Source organism: Amblyraja radiata, chromosome 13 (genome assembly GCF_010909765.2).
Source record: "Amblyraja radiata isolate CabotCenter1 chromosome 13, sAmbRad1.1.pri, whole genome shotgun sequence".
NCBI lineage: Eukaryota > Metazoa > Chordata > Chondrichthyes > Rajiformes > Rajidae > Amblyraja > Amblyraja radiata.
Genome location: NC_045968.1, coordinates 22,975,602 through 22,994,151, shown reverse-complemented (window position 1 = coordinate 22,994,151; position 18,550 = coordinate 22,975,602). Strand labels below are relative to the sequence as shown.

The 18,550-nt window shown below is 40.5% G+C and overlaps 1 protein-coding gene across 2 annotated transcripts in view; it reads right to left on the bottom strand.

Annotated features, from left to right (window-relative positions):
• fam168b (family with sequence similarity 168 member B) overlaps nucleotides 1-15,785 on the bottom strand; it is a 41,413-nt gene extending 25,628 nt beyond the window's left edge. For both annotated transcript variants that reach the window (XM_033031409.1, XM_033031410.1), the window contains exon 1: nucleotides 15,604-15,785. The gene's annotated coding sequence lies outside the window, so the exon portion shown is untranslated. The remainder of the gene's footprint in view (nucleotides 1-15,603) is intronic.
• Nucleotides 15,786-18,550: the final 2,765 nt, after the last annotated feature.

Here is an 18,550-nt window from a genome sequence, read left to right as displayed (position 1 = left end):
ATGAAATGCTGCTTTGAGCTGGAAAAAGTAGCGAAATATTTCTGTCAAATACAGGGCATTCAGATGAAATTCATTAAATAAAATGCTTAGTATAATTAATCTTTGACAGTGATATAAACTCAGATATAAATTTAGCATCAATCAAACCTCAATTTTGAGTAGAAAGTCACAATTCATTGAGATGGTATGCAGATGATTCTGATTCTCAAGGATTAAACTTGAAATGTTTAACACGATAATAGAAGGGATCCAGCATCATTAAAAAGCAAGTGAAGCAAAGGAACGAATAACAGGGATATGTGCATCATATTTTACTCCTTTCTTTGACTGCAGCTATGGTGCAGGGGAGCTGAAAGACCATTAATGCTTCAGAAGAGGGAAGAGTGAGCAAATATAGGGTTATCAGCTTGGCAAAGGTGGTGAACAAATTATTCCCAGGGGCACAATAAATAATTATTTATTAAGGCACAGTTTTATCAAAATCAATTAGCATGGAGGTGTCATAGGAATAACGGACTTAAAATGCAAGGATCATTATCAAGAGCAATGCAGAAGAAATCAAAATTGGCAATGTGGGTTATGGTAAGAAAATTGCAGGTGACAGGAAAATTTCAAATGGGCTGTCAAGTGGGTAAGAAGAGTAAAGGATGCTGAAAGAAAGGGGAAGCAAGGCAAAATAAATGGTCAGATTCAGAAAAATATAAATTAATAGAGGATCATAGAATGAATAGATAAGGACAGGAGGTTATGATTCAACTATAGTACAATGTACATCTGGTCACCATATTACATGAAGGATACAATAGTATTGGAAAGACATAGAAGCAATAAACAGAGCGTTACCTGGGCTGCCAAATTAGAGTGAAGAGACAATGACCACAACAGGTCTTTAGAATTAAAGAAAACTGGGGAATTTTATCAGTGTTGGAAATTATAACAGAATTATAACACAGGAAGGACTTACTTCCTTTAGCAGAGAAGCTGAAACTTTAGCTTAGATACAGCGTGGAAACAGGCCCTTTGACCCACCATGTCTGCGCCGCCGACCAATGATCACCTGTACACCAGTTCATTCCTACACACTAGGGACAACTTACAGTAGCCCATTATGGAATGTGGGAGGAAACCGGAGCACGCAGAGGAAATCCACGCGGTCACAGCACAAATGTGCTAACTCTACAGACAGCACCCGCAGACAGGATCGAACAGGGTCCAAAGGCTAGGGATTAAATGTAACTAGTAAAAAGTTAAAAGGAATGATGAAGATCCTACTCTCTACCTAGCCAAAGACTCAAAGTGCTTCTGTAGACAAAATGTTGGGAGTTAGATTAGTCAACAGACCTTTACCAGCCAGCATAGATGTGATGGACCAAAGGGTTAAATGGTAGTCATACAATACAGACATTTCCTACCCATGTACCTGTCCGTGCCTTTTAAATGATACTAGACTAAGTGGGACCCGTTTGAGTCCCAGCATCACACGGTAGGGCTGGTATTCCAACGCAATATTCCACCTCTCCACCAATTCCAATATTAGCAGCCAGTGGGGGGTGGGGGTTGGGGGCTTTCTGGAGCGCCAGTATGGGTGTTGTGGGCTGAAGGGACTGGTTTCCGGTAGGCTAGTATGGACATTGTGGGCCGAATGGATTCGTGGGCTGGAGGCTCAGTCACTCAAGCCTGTTGCGCTGGCAGCTCACTCGCTCACGGTTGGTGGGCTGGCAGTTGACTCAAGGCTATTCCTTGAAATTCCATTCAAGCAGGGTGCAAGGCCACCAATTCAAGTGTAGTTTCACACCATTTCAAGCAGGGTGCAAGGTCACTAAAGACAGCGAGTCGTGACGTCTCCCTCCTCCATACTGCAGAGACTGAGCCACGCCCACACTTCTGGGTTTTATAGTCCCTCCCCCCCACCAGAAGGGGCGTGGCCTTCATAGCATGATTGACAGGAGAGCGAATCTCAACATTTTAAAAACACTAATAACTCTTTTATTTTTCATTGATGGGAAAAATCCTCGGCACCTGATGAGCGGAGGGGGACTCTGAGTAAGATGGCCAAAAGTCACAGGCGTACGTGGTAGCGTTCTTTCTAAAAACAATATAAAGTGCAAACGGGAAGTGGTCAAGATTAGACCTTTAATTATATAGAAGGCAAGGCAAATTTAACTAGGCAAGGGACCTTTAATTGGGCAAGGCAACTTTAATTAGGCAAGGCAACTTTAATTAGGCAAGGCAACTTTAATTAGGCAAGGCAACTTTAATTAGGCAAGGCAACTTTAATTAGGCAAGGCAACTTTAATTAGGCAACCCAGCTTTAGCATTTCCAAACCAAAGGCAACACAGCTTTAGCATTTCCAAACTATATTTTCAAACCACATTAAGGACATTGACAGGTCAGTAAAACCACTCACAGTTTAGTAGACATATATTCAGTGTTATTCACAGCTCAGACTGAGAGATGTAACCCTCTCACTCCCCCATCTTGCAGAGACTGACTGAGGCACTCAACACTTCCGGGTTTTATAGTACCTCCGGAAGGGACGTGGCCTTCAAGAGAGAGAATCTCAACATTTTTTAAACACTAATAGCTCTTTTATTTTTCATCGATGGGAAAAATCCTCTTGTCCTGCACAGCGGAGGGGGACTCCGAGTAAGATGGCCAAAAATCACAGTGGCAGCGTTTTTTCTAAAATCAATATACAGAACAGGAAGTGGTCAAGATCAGACTTTTAGTAATATATTGATTATATTACCTGGCTCTACTACCTCCTCTGGCAACTCATTTCATATTCTAATCACCCTCAGAATGAAGTAAATTTAGTGCAGTAAAATTGAATGATTCATGATACGGCACATGGCCTAACTAGAGCACAAATGTTTCATCTACGTTTGTACTAAATTATCATTATTTTTGCTAGTTTCAAATATTTGCTAATAATTAACAGATAATTTTTTTCAAATTTAAAGTATAAATGAATTATTAAATGATAAACCAAGCCTCGAAGTTACCAATAGTTGATGAAATTGTTTGTGCATGAATCTCCCTCCTATAGAAGGTTATCAGACACGACTAAGATAGGCTTATGCTTATTGGAGTTTTGAAGAATGAGGGGGATCTCAAACAAACCTGCAAAGTTCAAACAAGGCAGGACTAATTAGATGCAAATGGATGTTCTGAATTTTCTGTTATCAGAGAATGGTGCATCTGAGAATTCCCTATCACAGAAAGCAATAGAAGCCAAATCATTGAATATATTCATGTGTAGGAAGGAATTGCAGATGATGGTTTCCACCATAGACACAAAGTGCAGGAGCTCAGCAGGACAGGCAGCATATTTGGATAGAACGAATGGGTGATTATTGGGGTCGGGACCCTTCTTCAGACTAAGAATCAAGGGAGAGGGGAACACAGATAAGGAAGGGTAAGGTGCGAAAACAGGACATCAAAAGAGATGAAGTTCAAGGAAAATGTAGAATAAATTATTGTTAGCTGGGAGAAGTTGACAACGAAGCAAACAGATAAAATTTAATCGCGGTCACTCAGATTGGTCAGAGAACTATGAAGGAGATTAGAGAAGTCAATAGTCATACGGCTAGGGTGTAAGCTGCCAAAGCGAAATATGAGGTATTGAATAGAATATATTAAATTCATTAAACTCAATAAAGACCGTAAAAGATAAAGGTAACATTCCCTTCCCTCAAGATAAATAAACATTAATGATTGGTACAGATATCAACTTGCCTTGCTCTATTCAACATGGAGACCAGAGAGCTTTGAAAATATTCACCCCAATGGCTCGGAAATACAATGCAACTGTCAGGTTTTAAAAATTCACTAACAGATCAACTCTGATGTTGCTGGGTCAACTTAAATTTTGCTAAATCAATATGCACAAGTAACGATGGGTAAATACTTTTAATAGAAATGAGTTAACTGAAAGTTGAGCTGATTTGAGATTCTGAGTCTGATCTTGATCTTATGATAAAGTGTTAGATCATCCAATGCAGAATATATAATTTTCCACCTATTTCCAATACCAAAGTCAAATCTGTTCTCACTAAACTAGCACTGAATTGCAGCATTGTGACAACTCAGATAATGTGATGCTTTATAATGGAAGCAGTAAACAAAACACAAAAGGAAAGTGTCAACACAAATTAAGTATGAAATTTAGCCGGGCACCCAGGCTTGGGAGTCAATTTTCAACTGACATGTTTTGTGTGAAAATTGTAAAATAAGCAAAACTGATAACCACAATCACCTATGCATGTGCTTCTTATAAATTGAATGAGAAGGCAATATATATTTGCCCATTCTTTTGTGTGATGGACTTATTTTTCAGGATGAGGGCTTAGTTGGCAAGGCTAGAATATATCATTTTATGAAATTTCCCAAATTGAGAGGCAGCCTGGTGGAGAGGAAGGGCAGATTTCCTTCCCAATGGACCCAGGTGAATCTGAAGGATTACAACAATCCAATAGTTTAGTAATCATTAATGATTCATAGTGAGATTTGAACTATTACCTCAGCACTATGCCCAGTGGATGTTGCCACTGCACCACTACCTTAAACCTATTGTGCTGAATGCACATAATTCAAGGACATAACAGAAACCACACACCAGCCAAATTACAAGTTTTGCTGGTTAACCATTTTGCATTTTGTCATCATTTTCTGTGTGGTATTGGCCTTGAACAGACCAACTGATTTTAATGATTTACTTTATAATTGGATGGATGTTGTATGAAATAAGGAAACAACATTGTTATTTTCATGGAAAGTTGGAATCTGCTTGCATTAACCAGTTCCAGATATTCTTGAACATAAGAACAGAAGTACTTTCACACCTTTGATTCTATTATGTTATTCTATTCAATCTGGCTAAATTATATCTTGACTCAATCTACCTACCATAACATTTACCAACACAGAAGTTCAAAGTTTCTGACAGCAATTTACCAGCATTTTGTGATCCATTCTGGTCTGAACATTATGAAGAACATGGAACACAAAGTAATTAGATTGGAGAAAATTGTTCAGAATGGCTAATGCAGAAATAACTAAGCGCCTAGAGTATTTTATTGGTATATTGTACTGGAACGAAGCACTGACTTGTGCAGCACAGGTATGTAAACACAGTACTCAATAGATAATGTAATAAACAAACAAAAAATGTTCGATACATTAAAAAAAAAAACAATATAGTGCAAATTACAAAACAAAGCCTGATGTCTCTGGTGCAACCAAGGCAGTTTGTAGTTTAGTTGGAGTTCATAGTGTTCAATAGCCTGATGTTTTTTTGGAAAAATCTGTTCCTGATGTTACAGTTCTCAGTCTCCAATATCTTCTTCTTATTGGCAGGAGTGAAACGAGGGCATGGGTGTGGGTCCTTGACGATACTGGTTGCATTTTTGGGACAGTGCCTCGTATAGATATCTTCGATGCTGGGGAGGTCAATACTGGACCGGACAGTTTTCACCACTTTTTGTAATCCCTTTTGTTCCTTGGATTTCAAGTTGCCATGATGCAACCATTCAATATGCTCTCTGCTGTACACCTGTAGAGGTTCAAGGGAGTATACGTCGATGTTCGTAATGTTGTCAATCTTCTGAGAAAGTAGAGGTGTTGATAGGCTTTCTTTATCATTGTATCAATGTACAATCAAACTTATTCCTATATCAATAGTGAAAGTTGGAGGTCAGTCGCTGACGACTAAAGGGGGGTCAATAGCTTTCATCATTCCTTTACACAGATCTGTAAAAAAATTTAAATCACTGACAGTTGCTAGCTATTATTTATAATATTCTGATTTAGCTTTCTTATATTTAAAATACAAGATCGCATATTTCACTATGATGAACTCCACCTCATTTTTTCACTTCTGACTTAAAAATTAATGTCCTTTTGCTCCCACATACATCATTTTGCCATACAAGATGAAACTGTCAGCAAATAGATTTGTAGGGATGATTTTTCTTAATCTAATTTATTTATAAATACTGTGACATAACCTCTCTTCATCAATTGGCTAGCGAGTTTCAATGGGCCAGATTGTCCAATAACCAACCAGTAGTTGTGAAGTACATGCTTGTATTTATTCGCTTTACTGATGGGACCACACATTGATCGCTAATCTTCAAAACATCCCGTAACAATCCAATGCATCACTGAGCTCCTGTGGAGTTCAGAACCCTCAGTCACCAGATTGCTTTCATTACTGTGATCCATGCAGTTGGACAAATGGTATGATGACGAGGCCTTTAGAAACTGCAAAAACCCAACGAGCAACACCACTGTTGCTGTAAGCACGCAGAAAATAGTTGATGAGTGGAGGATGATGTGATCCAATAAACTGCCTTTAATTTTATTTCTGTCCTTTTGCTAATAGCATTAATGCACATTTTGGTCGAAAGTCTTCCAAAAATATATGCAAACGTCCAATGATTCCCTTGTCTACCACAATAGTTACCTCCCCCAAAAAACAATACTACGTTAAATGTACATTGCCAAAACAGTTCAATACTGATTTTCCTGATTAGATCACATTTGTACTCAACTGTAGACACTAGGAATCTGAAAGAAAAACAGAAAATCATGGAAACATTCAGTGGGTCACATGACATCTGTGGAAGAGGAATTGATGTTTCTAGTCAGATACCCTTTGATTTTACAGGGAACAAGATCAAAAAGGTAATTTTAAGTTGTAGAGCTGGGGTCAGAAATGTATGAATAAAATGGAAAGTCCGTGTTAAGGGAAGAGCAGAATTCAGCATATGCAATCTTTATCACTCCAATACATATTTGATCGTGCAAAGAACATTTATATATTCAACTGTCCACTTTACTCAGTTTGGACACGAGGCTGCAATGGAAATCAAGTATATATTTTGCCTGCTATAAAAATGAACCGTTCATTCCTCTTCTCCAGTAACATTCTGAGTTTGGCCTATTTCTGCCAATTTTGTTGTAGAGAGCAGGCCAAATGCATGCTCAGCATTGATTGGTATCTTCTAGTAAGATCTATAGCATCGTGCAACAGGGAAAAGCAATTAATTGCAAAAACATTATTTTCAGAAAAGGGACATTGATAGATTAGGGCTGAAGATTACTATTGCACAATACCATTTCATTAAAGTACTAATAAACTAATAACATTCATTTTTCAAGTAAAGGGATTCTACTAAGATTTCAATACTTTTGTGAATTTTAAGGTAGGAAGGCAAGATTATCGTGTTTTTTAAAAAACATTAAATTAATGTAGATGCAAAAGAGTTGAAGATCCAAAACTCAATTGGAAACATTATCAAAAATTAACAAAAAGTTTTCTCCTTTAAATTAAATAAAGCCAATATATCCTCAAGAATTTATGGTACTGGAACACTCTGTTGTGTGCATCAATATCAAACTTCAATTTCAAGGGGCGCAGGTTAGTTTCTGAGGTTAGTGTGTAGTTCTTGAACACGATGATCAGTTTTCAGGCTCCAGTACCTGCTTACCAATGGTAATAGTGAAATCAGAGAATTGCACAGGTGGTAGAACACAGAACAGTACAGCACAAGAACAGGCCCTTTGGCCCACAATGTCTGTGCCGAATATGATGCTAGGACTATCTCAGTCTGAAGAAGGGTCTCAACCCAAAACGTCACCCAGAGATGCTGCCTGCCCCGCTGAGATAGCTCCAGCTCTTATCAACCTGTGCATAATCCATATCCCTCCATTTCCTGCATATTACCTATCCTATTAAATCCCATGAGACGATCGCCGAGCCTGCGCTGAACATCACCGCTTAGTCCGCCTAAACCCACTTGATATCCCGGTTGCTCAACACTTTAACTCCCCCTCCCATTCCCTCACTGACCTTTTTGCCCGGAGACTCCTCCATTGTCAGAGTGAGGCCCAGCGCAAACTGGAGGGACAGCACCTCATATTTCGCTTGGGTAACTTCTCGAAATAACTGCCAAAAACCGAGTGAGGTGGAGGACATTTGTCAATGGCCTATGCTCCCTAGAGAAGCAAAGGGCTTAAGAAGAAGAAGAAGTAGCTTACACCCCAGCGGTATCCAACTTCAAGTTCAAGGGGCGCAGTCGTCTTTCTTACAGTTTGGCTTTCTTCCCAACCAATTGTTCAAGCGCTTTTGATTGCAACATGCGCCTTAATTTAGTTCAACAAAGAAACTGACAAGTTACAAAGAAACTGACAAGTTACTTGCTTTCCCTCTCTCTCCATCCCCTCCCCCTTCTCAGTTCTCCTACCAGTCTTAATGTCTCTGACTTTATCTCTATACGGCCCACTCCCCTGACATCACTGAAGATTAGTCTCGACCCGAAACGTCACTTTCCTTCTCTCAAAAGATGCTGCCTGTCCCGCTGAGTTACTCCAGCATTTTGTATCTATCTTCAATTTAAACCAGCATCCGCAGTTCTTTCCTACACATTTAGCTACTTGGGTTGCCACTTTCAGGGAGCTATGGACTTGGACCCCAAGATCCCTCTGTACATCAATGTTGTTGAGTGTCATGCCATTAATTTTATAATTTCCCCTTAAATTTGACCTACCAAAGTGCAACACCTCACACTTGCTTAGATTAAACTCCATCTACCATTTCTCCAGTGGGACTGATGATATTAGCTCCTTTTTTTGAGGAAGCACCTCCTATCGACCTCCTCCCTTCAATGGTGGGGACGTCAATATCTGTGATGGACTGAGCAATGTCCAACACTCTCTGTAAGAGAGTGGGTCTTCCCTTTGCCGAACCAGGCCGTGATGCAATCAGTGAGTGTGCTCTCTACCATACACCTATAGAAGTTCGATTGAGTATTTATTGACCTACTGAATCTCCTCTATTTCAAATTAGCATCTACACTTGAACTTGGTACAAGAGTCATACGATATTCAGCTAATGTTCTAACTCACATCCTTCCTAGCTCTGTTGATAAAATACTGCGATTATAAAGGTATTGGGGTTGTTCCACTCTGAGGCTTCAGCATATAAACTTGCACAGCAACTCCTTTCTAATGCAGTGGGAAGGATGTTTTGTCATGAATGCAGTCCTTCAGAAGAGAAATTAAATTGAAGCACTCATCTAATTCCCTGGGTGCATGGACAATGCCCCAATGTAACCATTTTGAAAACCAATGAGCAGCTCAAGTCTTGATCAAATATTGTACCTCATTCAGAGTTACATTGAAAGGGTCTTTTTTTTAATTAAACATTGTTTCCTGTAATTCAATAACGATTACAGTTCAAAAATTGCAAAAGCCCAATGGAGTCCTTTGAGACGCATTGAAAAGAAACAAAACAAAATTAGGGTTTTTCAGCAAAAATACAAATCGGAAAATGCATGTTTAATTTCTCAGGTAAAACATATATTTGAAACATATAGGCATTTCCTGTAACCCTGTCAGCTAGTGAAATTTTCCCAGTGAAAAAATGATTAAAATTTCTAATTTGATAGTTCAAAAGTCATCCACTTATATAATTAACATAACATATCTGAAGAAGGGTCTCGACCCGAAACGTCACCCATTCCTTCCCTCCAGAGATGCTGCCTGTCCCGCTAAGTTTCTCCAGCATTTTGTGTCTACCTTCGATTTAAACCAGCATTTGTAGTTCTTTCCTACACATATATAATTAACATATTTTAGCTGTGGTACAGTCTGTAGGTCAGAAATACACATTTTGGATTGACATGACACAGAATCATGCTACAAGTTTTAACCTGATTTAAATGCTGAACGACTAAAAAAACAACTTTTGCACATTTACTTTCAACTGATGCTGCCAACTGATCCTAAAAGAGGTAGAGGAAACAAGGCTGCTAATCCGACTCTCCACACAAATGCTGTTGAACAGACAAAATATTGTCCACATTATTTTCATACAAGACTAATTTGTTCTCCTTCAGTTTGCTACAAAGCATATGATCATTACAATGGATGGTCATTATATTTAGAACCGGAATATAAAAATGTTAAACTATTTATGACCATCTTAACAATGTACGTTCATAAAACACGACATCAAAAAACCTGTTTTTGAAAAATATATATTGAATTTTTGAATAATTTGGGATAAGAGGAAAATTTGGTCTAAAGAAAGCATATGCAAGTCTAATCTTCAAAGCAACATCACAAGTTAATCTACCATCTTGCTTTCCAAGCCACATACAAAAAAAAATTCTGCTAGTCAAATAACAGGTTCTCAATTTCACACCAAATAAACTTAGAAAAAGAATATGAATGTTTTTTTTTTACCACAAATTTCATAACTGCCACTGGATTTCTAGTAGAGAATGATAGTGCTTGCCATTTTATCTACTTCAACTTGAAAGGGGTGGAATTTATTTCAAGAACAAACTTAATCATGTAAAATAAAGATGAATCAATGATTATAAGAACAATATGCCTAATCAATATGCCCAAAAATGAGAGAAAATTGACATATCAAATAAGCACCTAGTACACTAAATTCATTATCTTATGGCCAGACAGTAAGAACTTGCAATCTTGAAATGGAGGTTTTTTTAATTTAAAAAAAAAGGAAAAGATAAAGAAATATGAACCAAAGGCAGATGAATGGAATTGGAATACAGATCAGCTGAGAAATGGCATTTTAACTCCATCAAGCACACACTTCCGAAGCCCTACCGTGAACTTCAATTTTCATTGTAAATGGGGTGGCCAAAACCTTGATGTTTTCAGGTTGAGGGCATTCTAAACTTTCTGAATTTTCATTACTGCAAGCAAATTTTGTTTATATTGCTCAAAATATTAGATATGTAACTGGCCATAATGTCCATTACATACTATAAATAGAAATATCTAGACTCAAAATGAAGCTGTTCTTTTGTCTGGCATAGGATTATGTCACAACTGCTGTTCATATATAAATACAAAAGAATTGGGCTTTATGTCAATTTTCATCATCTTACAATGTTCAATTTAAAAAGGTAAAAAAAGAATGCTCTACTCATGAATATGAGATTTTAGTGTTTCCAGATGCTTCACATTTTTTTATTTATATTAAAATTAGAAGGAAATTCACCCCTTGTTCCGCTCTAATATTCAAAAAGATAATGAAGATCAAATACTTCACTAACACTTTTGTGCACTAAACTCAAATTCTAAACCCATATTCCTCATTTCCAATAATCTAGATGCCTTCAATATAACCAATACTGAGGTTCAACACAACCTCCTAGGTTGAAATGACCAAATATTGTGTGAAGAAATGTCTTCTCCGGTCCAGAGTAGCCAACATCTTATTTGGAGGCTAAAATACCTGACCCCAGGGCACCACAGCCAGAAGACTGATTCTTAAAAATATCAATGACACCTAACAGCTCTAATCTATAAACCATATTTAACAAATCCCTCTACATTACATTATCATTCAAGCTACATATCATTATCATTAAAATCTGCCGTATAAATTGATAATATAAATGCAATTTAAAAGATCCACAGCAGAGAGCAATTACATATCAGATCTCTGTATTTAATTAAATAAATAACATTTTTTACACTCATTGCTCCAGTCAGTCATTTTTAAAAGTCACATGCAATACACATTTTTAAAGCGAGAATGTGGTGATAGCTTAAGGGCCTGTCCCACTTGGCCATCATTTGCGCGCCATTTACGCGATCTGCTAGCGTGTGGGTAGCGCGGGACGGGCGCATGGTGTGGAGGAGTGTGGAGTGGCGTGGAGGAGTGTGGACTTCGTCCTGCACGAAATCTTCACGCGCCACCGGCCTGTCGCGCAACTGACGGCCAAAGTGGGACCGGCCCAAGATACTGGCGCGGCGCAACATCTCACCTCCAACAGCAGCAGAAGCAGGCAAACGATTGCAGAGCTCGGCCTGGGCCTCACGGCCGTTGTGGATCCGGATCCACCGCCACTCCTACTCCCAGCACGGAGCCAAGATGATTGGAGATAGACACAAAATGCTGGAGTAACTCAGCGGGACCGGCAGCATCTCTGGAGATAAGCAATGGGTAACGTTTCGGGTAGAGATCCTTCTTCTGAATGAAGAAGAGTCTCGAACCGAAACATCATCCATTCCTTCTCTCCAGAGATGCTGTCGGTCCCGCTGAGTTACTCCAGCATTTGTGTCTATCTTCAAATGACGTCACGCGCTCCAGACGGCTGCGCGGACGCATGATGACGCGCGGTCAAGTCGCGCGTCAGTCACTGCCGGCCTGTCGCGTAAATGACGGCTAAGTGGGACAGGCCCTTTAGCACTGTTCTGCCCCATAATTAATTTACTGCATAAATCGTCAACATTGGTATGAATATATAGGTCTCATGGCAAGTTATTTTACTTCATTTTCATGATCTGGGACAGCTAGCAATGCCAATATTAACTGTCCCTACAGGCATTCAGAAGGTGGTAGGGACTCATCTTGAACTGCTGTAGGCCTTTTGGTGATTTAGAATTAGAGAATTTAGAACCCGCAATGATGAATGAACATCAAAACATTTCCAAGTCAGGAGTGGAATCTGAAGGGGGTAGGCTTACCTTGCCTTTTACCCTTCTTCGTGAAAGGTCACTAATTTGGGTGGTGCTGTCAGAGTTCCCTAGGTAAATACCTGCACTGCATTTTCGAGTTGGCACACACTGCAGCTACAGATTACCTATAGAGGAGGGAATGAGTTTTCATGATATCAATTACTTTGATTGGTATTATTGGAACCACAAAGTGATTGGTGCTGGATTGCATTGAGCATCAGGAGTGTTGCAGCTGCTGTGTGCTCAACCAGGCAAATGCCAAGTAATCCATTACATTCCTGATTTGTGCTCTGTAGGTGGTGAAAAGATTTTGGATTTGTGGAAGCGAGGCAATTACTGCAGAACACTTAATTTCCAATCTCCTTTGCTGCTCCAGTACTTGTTTGGACAGTCCATTTTATTTCTGCCCAATGGTGACCCCAGAATATTCATGTTGGGCTCAGAATAATGCCATGAATGCAAAAGGTAGATAGCTAAACTTTCTCAACAGCTAGTCTCATTTGCCACTTCTTAGGTTATGCCTTAATGTTCTTGCATACAAGGGTAAACTGCTTTATTTGCTAAACAGTTGAATGGTACCAAGCATTGAACAGTCGTGAGCACAAACACTTTTGACCTTATAATGCCATGAACACCAATGATGAAACAGTACATTAACTCCTTTTCTGCAAGGATTGACCAACAACTACCATCCTTTGTTCAAGGCATAACTAACGATTGGAATGATTGCCCCTGATGGTTAGTGGCTTCAGTTTTATCATAGGTCATCCGATAGTAGTTTATGCGATAGTAGTGTGATATCAAAGTAAGTGGTCTTAAAATTGGTGGAAATAATTAAATGTTTGGTCGTGGAACAATCAAGTCAAATCATGTCTTCATCAGCTTCAGGATATTGTGGGGGGAAATTCCAGATCATGAACAGTTCCACAGTTTTATGTTCACTAAATTGTTAACTCAGGTCTCTGAATTACTAGTCCAGTAAATTAACTTCTATGCCACAACAATGCCAAGCCATTTACTTCCTTTTAATTGAGATGATTGAAGTATATCTAAATTAGGTTTTAACAGACATGGCTGCAAAAAAAACCGGATGGATTGGTTATAACGTGCCAAAATCCCCAGGATTCTAGAGAGATTCCAGGGAATTGAAAACCAAAAGATAAATGTTATACCATTCTTGAAGAAGGGAGGGATATAAATATTATAAACCTAACATCTGCCATTGGGAAAATGCTGGAATATGTCACTGAAGACATATTCCTAAAGACATTTAGAAAAATCACAAAACAATCACAGAGCCAACATGCTTTTATGAAAGGTTAAATAGTGCCTTACAGATGTTCTGGAGTTTGTTGGAGATGTAACAAATAGGGTAGATGACGTGGAAAATAGATGTAGCATATTTTGATTTCCATATCTTTGCGATTATTGTACAAGATTGTATGTAATATTGGCATAAATAAGGGAATGGCAAACAGAAAACCTAGTAAGGATAAAGGATTAATTTTCAACTGGCCACCAGTAACTTGTGGAATGCCATGGGGATCAGTGCTGTGGTCTCCATTATTTGCGGCATTGATGGTTTGAATAAAGAAACCAAGTTTACAGCAATAAAATATATTGATAAAAAATAAGTGAGCTTGCAAGTTGTGAGGTTGATACAGGAAGTGGAAAAGGTTATAATGTGTAGGAAAGAACTGCAGATGCTGGTTTAAATCGAAAGTGGACAACAAATGCTGGAGTAACTCAGCAGGCCAGACAGCATCTCTGGAGAGAAGGAATGGGTGACGTTTCAGGTCAAGACCCTTCTTCAAAGTTATCCAGCATTTTGTGTCGACCTTGGAAAAGGTTAGTTTGGCCAAGCAGCAGGCGAGAGGTTGGGAGATGGAGTATAATGTGATACAAGATTATCCACTTTGGTAGGATAAAATTAAAAAGCAAATTAATATTTAAGAGCAAGGCAATAAATTATTGCAGTTGAAATGGATACAAAATACTGATAATATGCAAGTGTGAAGGCTAATGGAAGGAATTTGGAGTAGAAAGATTGGGAATTTTTCTTTGATGCAATTTCATTTAAATATAAAGTTCTGAGGGAGATTGTCAATGTAGTTCCTGAGACATTTCTCCCAGAATCGACATCTATAAGGAGATGCAAATTTTCAGAGAAAGATCAGTCCTTTTGTACAGATACCAGGAGGAATTGCTCTCACGGCCATGAATTTTCAAAATCCTCTATAATGGCAAACGTGGAGGTAGAATTATTGAATACACTTCAAGACCAACAGACCTTTGAACCACAATGCAGTCAAGGGCTATGAAGAGAGCAAGAAAATAATACTGATGCCAAAATTCGATCTGTCACATCTTATTCAATGGTGGAAAAGGCTCGAGGGGCCAACCCCTAATCTTGTTCTTGTATTCTTATGTGCAGATTTTTTTTAATGGGTATATTACATATTCTAAAATATCTCTACTCAGCTTTGGTATGCATTCCAAGACTAACAGATTTCGTAATCAATGTTAAACCAATTTTAGGTAAATAACGATCGCCGCGGTTTAATTTTAAGCTGAAGACATTACTTACATTGGAACGGGCCTGTTGACAATACTAACAAATTAAGGGTAATGAAAAGTAGTAATAATATTCAATTCCGTTTCAATGGGCCTACAATATTCGTACATTTAATTGTAACCTCCAGCGGCCCGCCCGATGCCATCATCAGTGTGACAGGACAACCATCAGCGGCTCTCGGGGGAACAGGTAACAGACCTGCAAAACGAACCACCAAACCTCGAGCGTTCAGCGGCGCCTCCCAGCACAGCGGTCGGTCGCTCCCTCCCTCCTACATACCGCGCTCCGTGCCCAACAGTGTCGCAGTCCCCGTCCCCGAGCAGTGTCGGCGTTACCGTCTCTCTCCCCCCCCCCCCCCCCCCCCCTCCCTCCCTCCCTCCCTCCCTCCCTCCTATGGGCTGGGGCGAAGGCACGGATCGAGAGCCCGAGGCCTCCGCACACAGCAACAATAATAAAGCCCGGGCCCTGTGCGGAGGAGGCGCTGGCTGAAGGAGCGGGCCTCAAGCCCTCACAGACTGACCGATCAACAGCGATGTAGTCTCGGTTCGGTTCTGTTCTGCTCTGTTGTGTTCTGCTCGGTTGGGTTGGGCTGGGCTCGGCTCTGATCTGTTCCACTCTCCGGCGTTGACACCGCGGCTCAATCTCTCATCAGCGGCGCTGCGCAGCAACTCCAACACCACTTCCGGCCCCACTCTGGCGTCGCCACGCGGGGGGGGGGGGGGGGGGGGGGGACGTAATGATGTAAGGGGCAAGGGTAGCGTGATGGCGTCATTGGCGGGCGGGGGAGGTCAAGAGCTGTTTAAGAAGGAACTGCAGATGCTGGAAAATCGAAGGTACACTGACATGCTGGAGAAACTCAGCGGGTGCAGCAGCATCTATGGAGCCAAGGAAATAGGCAACGTTTCGGGCCGAAACCCTTCTTTAGACTGATGGGGACAACACGGGGACAAGAGCTGGTTTGTTCTGAAGAAGGGTCTCGACCCTAAACGTCACCCATTCCTTCTCTCCAGCCTTGCTGAGTTGCTCGAGCATTTTGTGCCTGTGTTTGGTCAGAAATGCTCGCCCAGGTTCTCCAGATCTTCTCTGTAATCAAATAGATGCAACCCTTAAAGGGGGAAAAAAAATAAAATGCATGTATGTTTCAGGTTGGGCAATTCCAACTGCACATTGGTTCAAAGGACAGTCTTTAACCAAAGTGTGGTGAATGTGTTGAATTCATTGCCACCAATTGCTAACTTCTTGATTAGTAATGGCGTCAAAGGTTACGGGGAGAAGGCAGGAGAATGGGGTGAGAGGGATAAATAGGTCAGCCACGATCAAATGGTGGAGCAGTCTCGATGGGCCGAATGGCTCCTGGAGCAAAAGTAGGTTCTTTATGATCTTATGGTGTTTGCCCTGACTTGGGTGTCCAGAACTTGGGCATAAGTCTCATTTCTTATTAGTTATCATGGAAAACCTAGGGGTTGGTGAAATGGATTGACAGCTAATAACAAGCTGCCGTCATTGAAAGTTATCCAAAAATGATCATAGTAATCATTTCCATGTATGACAATTTTCTGCTGCTGGGATATATCAGAAGAAGCACTGTAGTACAGGTATTAAACTTAGTGGTTAGTAGAGATTATTCAGGAAATGGTGTTGGGTAGACTGATGGGACTGATAAATCCTCAGGGCCTGATGGTCTGCATCCCAGCGTACTTAAGGAAATGCCTCTAGAAATTGTGGATGCATTGGTGATAATTTTCCAATGTTATATAGACTCAGGATCAGTTCCTGTGGATTGGAGGGTAGCTAATGTTATCCCACTTTTTAAGAAAGGCGGGAGAGAGAAAACAGGGAATTATAGACCAGTTAGCCTGACATCGGTGGTAGGGAAGATGCTGGAGTCAATTATGAATGATGAAATAGCTGCACATTTGGATAGCAGTAACAGGATCGGTCTGAGTCAGCATGGATTTACGAAGGGAAATCATGCTTGACTAATCTTCTGGAATTTTTGAGGATGTAACTAGGTAAATGGACAAGGGAGAGCCAATGGATGTAGTGTACCTGGACATTCAGAAAGCATTTGATAAGGTCCCACATAGGAGATTAGTGGGCAAAATTAGGGCACATGGCATTGGGGGTAGAGTGTTGACATGGATAGAAAATTTGTTGGCACACAGGAAACAAAGAGTAGGGATTAACGGGTCCCTTTCAGTATGGCAGGCAGTGACTAGTGGGGTACCGCAAGGCTCGGTGCTGGGACCGCAGCTATTTACAATATACATCAATGATTTGGATTAAGGGATTCAAAGTAACATTAGCAAATTTGCAGATAACACAAAGCTGTGTGGCAGTGTGAACTGTGAGGAGGATGCTATGAGAATGCAGGGTGACTTGGACAGGTTGGGGGAGTGGGCAGATGCATGGCAGATTAAGTTTAATGTGGATAAATGTGAGGTTATCCACTTTGGTATCAAAAACAGGAAAGCAGATTACTATCTAAATGGCAGTTGGGAAAATGGAAAGTACAACGGGATCTGGGGGTCCTTGTTCATCAGTGTATGAAAGTAAGCATGCAGGTACAGCAGGCATGGCATGTTGACCTTTATAACAAGAGGAGTCGAGTATAGGAGCAAAGAGGTCCTTCTGCAGTTGTACTGGGCCCTAGTGAGACCACACCTGGAGTATTGTGTGCAGTTTTGGTCCCCTAATTTGAGGAAGGACATTCTTGCTATTGAGGGAGTGCAGCGTAGGTTTACAAGGTTAATTCCCGGGATGGCGGGACTGTCATATGCTGGGAGAATGGAGCGCCTGGGCTTGTACACTCTGGAGTTTAGATGGATGAGAGGATATCTTATTGAAACATATAGGATTGTTAAGGGTTTGGACACTCTAGAGGCAGGAAACATGTTCCCGATGTTGGGGGAGTCCAGAACTAGGGGCCACAGTTTAAGAATAAGGGGTAAGCCATTTAGAACAGAGACGAGGAAACACTTTTTCTCACAGAGAGTTGTCAGTCTGTGGAATTCTCCGCCTCAGAGGGCGGTGGAGGCCGGTTCTCTGGATACTTTCAAGAGAGAGCTAGATAGGGCTCTTAAAGATAGCGGAGTCAGGGGATATGGGGAGAAGGCAGGAATGGAGTACTGATTGGGGATAATCAGCCATGATCACATTGCAGGGGTGCTGGCTCGAAGGGCCGATTGGCCTACTCCTGCACCTATTGTCTATTGACTATTGTGTTTAAGAAGGAACTGCAGATGCTTGAAAATCGAAGGTGCTCAAAAAAGCTGGAGAAACTCAGCGGGTGCAGCTGCATCTATGGAGCGAAGGAAATAGGCAATGTTTCGGGCCAAAACCCTTCTTCAGACAATAGTTCAGACTGACTATTATCTATTATGGTGGTTTGTTGAATGCTGCCCAAAATCTTTACCATGTAAGTTACTTGCTGAGCAACTGAGAAGCAAGAGGATTCAAAAGAGGCA